This window comes from Conger conger, chromosome 1 (assembly GCF_963514075.1).
Source record: "Conger conger chromosome 1, fConCon1.1, whole genome shotgun sequence".
NCBI classification, from domain to species: domain Eukaryota; kingdom Metazoa; phylum Chordata; class Actinopteri; order Anguilliformes; family Congridae; genus Conger; species Conger conger.
Genome location: NC_083760.1, coordinates 4,830,418 through 4,835,417, shown reverse-complemented (window position 1 = coordinate 4,835,417; position 5,000 = coordinate 4,830,418).

Genomic DNA, 5,000 nt, shown 5'->3' with positions numbered 1-5,000 from the left:
CCTTTTGATGTGTGTGTGTGTGTGTGTGTGTGTGTGTGTGGTTGGGTATCTATCCACGCGCAAGTCAAATCCTGATTCAATCCGACAGGATCTGCGTCTCCCTAATTATCTTGTGCATTGCCCAAGTGCTTCCTGAATTAGTGGGGTTGCGAACGGTGGAGTTTTCCTTACCCAGTCGGAGCAGAAAACCGTGGAGTCAAACGGTCAGTCATACCGTGACAGAATAGCCAACTTTTTTACGCACAAACCAACCGCCGTGGCTGTCGTTTTAGTAGCCTACCGAGGAAAGAAAAAAATAAATATTTAGCTACTTAGTAATCCCAGTCTCAGACCTCTCTGGGATTCAAACTGTGCGAATATATATTTTTTCTTCTTCTAATTCTATGCTGCATGTACTTGTGTGCTGTAGCTCAAACAATTGTCACTGTGGGATCACCATTGAAAATAAAAGATAGACGTAATTACATTTTTTTTTGCCTTCTCTGATTTACAATTCCATTCGATCCTAGGCTGGAGGAGGGGAGATGTGCTCCAAAGATTTTAAATAAAATATAAGTTTACAGTTATAGAGAATGGAAGATACATTATCAGAGTGCCACTGGCTTTTTTGTTGCTCCAAATAAAGTGAAAATAGTACTTGTAGTCGTAGTAGTAGTAGCAGTAGCACTAGTTGTAGTAGTTAGTTGAATTGAATTGAATTGTATAGTACTAGTAGTAAATAATAATTATTATACTACTACTACTACTACTACTACTACTACTACTACTACTACTACTAATAATAATAATAATAATAACAACAGTAATCATAAATTACATGACAGGTTAAAAATGTAAAATGAGTGATAGTTAATCGGGCCGTGTGGTGGTTAAGAAAAGAAGTGATGAGGAAGGAGCACGGCTGGAATAATATTTGAAGTGAATCAAAGGAGGTCCCCATCTCTCACTCTCTCTCTCTCTCTCCCTCTCTCCCCATCTCTCACTCTCTCTCTCGCCCCCCTCTCTCTCTCTCTCTCTCTCTCTTCCTCTCTCCCCATCTCTCTCTCTCTCTCCCTCCCTCTCTCCCCATCTCTCTCTCTCTCTCTCTCTCCCTCTCTCCCCATCTCTCTCTCTCTCCCTCCCTCTCTCCCCATCTCTCTCCCTCTCTCTCTCTCCCTCTCTCCCCATCTCTCTCTCTCTCTCTCTCTCTCTCTCTCTCTCTCTCTCTCTCTCTCTCTCCGGCACCTCTTGTTTGTTTTACCCCCCCTCATCAGTGTGTGTTGCAGTAATGACTCCCTCTGTGCCGCTCTCTCCCCCCCCACACACACAAAGACACACACACACACACACACACTCGGCCCTCGTCCTCACCAAACACACACACTCACACATGCACACACACACATGCACACACGCGCGCACACACACACACAGACACACTCCCCATATGTATTATTCATCAAACTGAAAAGAGGGAAGTGCTGTGGCACAGGCTGGGGATCTGGTGCGCACAGTCCCAGCCTGGCACCCGCCCCCTGGCCCTGGGTGGGGTAGGGTGAGTTTTTGGGGGGTAGGAGGGTTGAGATGGGATTTAGGGAGGGGGGGCATGTTGGTATATTTGAGGTTCCAGTCCCTCTGCCACCCCCCCCCCCCCCACACACACATCCACACACACACATCCACACACACATCCACACACACAGTCCTTATTCGTCTTAGTTGACATGTCTTATAGTCCTTATTTGTCTTATCTTATTGACATGTCTTATAGTCCTTATTTGTCTTAGTTTATTGACATGTCTTATAGTCCTTGTTTGTCTTATTTTATTGACATCTTATAGTCCTTATTTGTCTTAGTTTATTGACATGTCTTATAGTCCTTGTTTGTCTTATTTTATTGACATCTTATAGTCCTTATTTGTCTTATTTTATTGACATGTCTTATAGTCCTTATTTGTCTTATTTTATTGACATGTCTTATAGTCCTTATTTGTCTTATTTTATTGACATGTCTTATAGTCCTTATTTGTCTTAGTTTATTGACATGTCTTATAGTCCTTGCTTGTCTTATTTTATTGACATCTTATAGTCCTTATTTGTCTTAGTTTATTGACATGCCTTATAGTCCTTGTTTGTCTTATTTTATTGACATCTTATAGTCCTTATTTGTCTTAGTTTATTGACATGCCTTATAGTCCGTATTTGTCTTAGTTTATTGACATCTTATAGTCCTTATTTGTCTTAGTTTATTGACATGTCTTATAGTCCTTGCTTGTCTTAGTTTATTGACATGTCTTATAGTCTTTGTTTGTCTTATTTTATTGACATCCTATAGTTCTTATTTGTCTTAGTTTATTGACATGTCTTATAGTCCTTATTTGTCTTATTTTATGGACATGTCTCATAGTCCTTGCTTGTCTTAGTTTATTGACATGTCTTATAGTTCTGGTACTGCTAGTGACATCCCCTGGTTTGTCTTAGCTTATTGACATGTCTTATAGTCCTTATTTGTCTTAGTTTATTGACATGTCTTATAGTTCTGGTACTGCTAGTGACATCCCCTTGTTTGTCTTAGCTTATTGACAAGTCTTATAGTCCTTGTTTGTCTTTTTTTATTGACATCTTATAGTCCTTATTTGTCTTAGTTTATTGACATGTCTTATAGTCCCCCCCCCCCCCCCCCCCACAGGACTCATCAGGCTCCATGGCCCCCTCCTGTTGTCCTTGGTAACCTTCTCTCGAGGGCGATGCAGGGGGGGGTCACAGACTGCCCCCCCCCCCCCCCAGGGGCCCTGCAGTGCCCATTGTTGTCTTTGTCATCACAGCTGTTTGATCCGTTTCACGGGAACGGAAGGAGGACCTGACGGACAGGCGGACGGGCTGACTGGACAGACGGGCCTTTTCATTCGGCCAATCGCGTGCGTGCCGCTCACCACGGCAACCGCACGTGCGGTTTGAATGTCGGGTCCTTTCCAGAAAACAAGAAAAGTAAAAAGAAAAGAAGGAAAAAAAAAACGGCTGTTAAATGTCTGAAGATGGGGAATTGAGTGGGGGGGGGTCGGGGGGGGGCTGGGTCACCTGCTGGGGTCGAGTTAAGCAGCGCACCCCCATGCATGTGTTCCCTGCCCCAACACGACCTCTGACCTCTGACCTCTGTGCTGACCTTGGCGGCAGGAAGCTGTGGTCTGCCCCCTTTTTCACCTGGCCCCTCCTCCCGGGAGGAAAGAAAAACGTGTGTGTGAAAGAAAAAGCAGCGGAAAGAAAAATGAACCGACAGCTTCTTCTCCTCCCCCCCATCCCCCCTCCCCCCTCTCCCTCTTTTTCTTCTTCTTCTCTTTCTCTCTGTGAACAGGCTGGGTCGTCCTGGCAGCCGGGAGACATCTTTACTCCGGTTAATAGTGCACTGCTAGTCCTTCTGGGACACCAACACTGACAGTGTTAACTCAACCGTATGTGACGTGTATGTGAGTGTATGTATATTGTGTATATATATGTATATTCTCCTGACCTCTGGACTTGTGTTAGCTTCATAATGAACTCTGGACAAGAGTTTGCTAAATCCCGGCGACGCATTGAGAAAGTGCTTCATCAGGGGTTGCCCATTTCACCCGTGTGCATATTTGTGCGTACGGAGTGCAGGAGGAGGCTGATGGATTATCTAGGAATAGGCCCAAAATGGCGGCCGGTTGATTACAGCAAAACGAACAACGAGAAGCGCGTTAAGTGAGAGGCCGGGGGGGATTCATCTGATGGCAGCAGCAGCAGCCCTGGTGTTGAATAAACTCCGCCGGTGTTAATGAATCCAGCCGGGACGGCGTCGCGCGGCGCGTGAGGAGTAGTTTTCGCCTCGAAGGCGAGCGCTTTGACTGCGCTTCTCCACGGCGACCCTGAGTCAGCAGGTTGGGGAATGCGTGGGGGCGAGGCGGACTCACCTGCCGCGGGTTCAAGGTCTCGCGGCGTTCCCGGGCGGATCGATGGGATCGAAGGCCTTTTGTTGGCGGCACACGCAGTCGTGACAAAGGCTGGGTTTCATTCCAGGCCTGCTCTGCCATGGCCGCTGGCGGGGGGGGGAGCTTAAATTGATTAAACTGACCCGTCGCACACTTAACATGCGCTGAGCTGGGGCCGGAGCTGGCCTGTCTGCTGCATGTTAACATCCTGTCAGGAGGGCGCTTCCAAACCGGGCAGCGTGCGAGAGTCTGCATGATGCTGGAGCACATATACGCTGCATATTAATATTATATCGTGAGTACGATTTTAAACCGGGCAGCGTGTGAGAGTCTGGATCATACTGGAGCAGATATTCGCTGCATATTAATATTATATCGTGAGTACGATTTTAAACCGGGCAGAGTCTGGATCATACTGGTGCAGGTATACGCTGTATATTAAAATTATATCATGGCTATGATTTTACACCATAAATTCAAACACACACAAACAGTGCAGCCTGTATTTGGACAGTGGTACAATTCCTGCTCTATTTGGCTCCGTACACCATTGGATTGGGAATGAAACAAGGAATATGAGGCTAAAATGCAGACTGTCCCCTTTAATTTGAGGGCATTCCCATCCATATCAGGTGATCCGTGCGGGAATTACAGCCCTTTTTATACATACGGTAGTCCCTCCCCATTTGAGCTGGCATCTTTCCAGATTTGCGGGAGTACAGAGCCAAAACAACCGACACCGTGCCACCGTCCAAATACTTACGAACTTCATGTACGTAATGTTTCAAAACTAATCAGTGTTAGTTTTGTTCTCACCTGCCACTGGAACCTGGGACTGGCCTGTTCCACACCTGCCTCTCTGAGCTCCGTCCTGTCCCAGAATTCCTGAGGCGACATTCCCAGAATTCCTTAACATTGTTCCAGGGGGAGAATATGTCCTGCTTAGTCAAATCAACTGTAAGTCGCTTTGGATAAACGTGTCCACTAAATAAGATATTATTATATAATAATATATTATTATTATTATTATTTTATATTATTATTATTAGTGCTGTTGTATTTTTGTGTGCA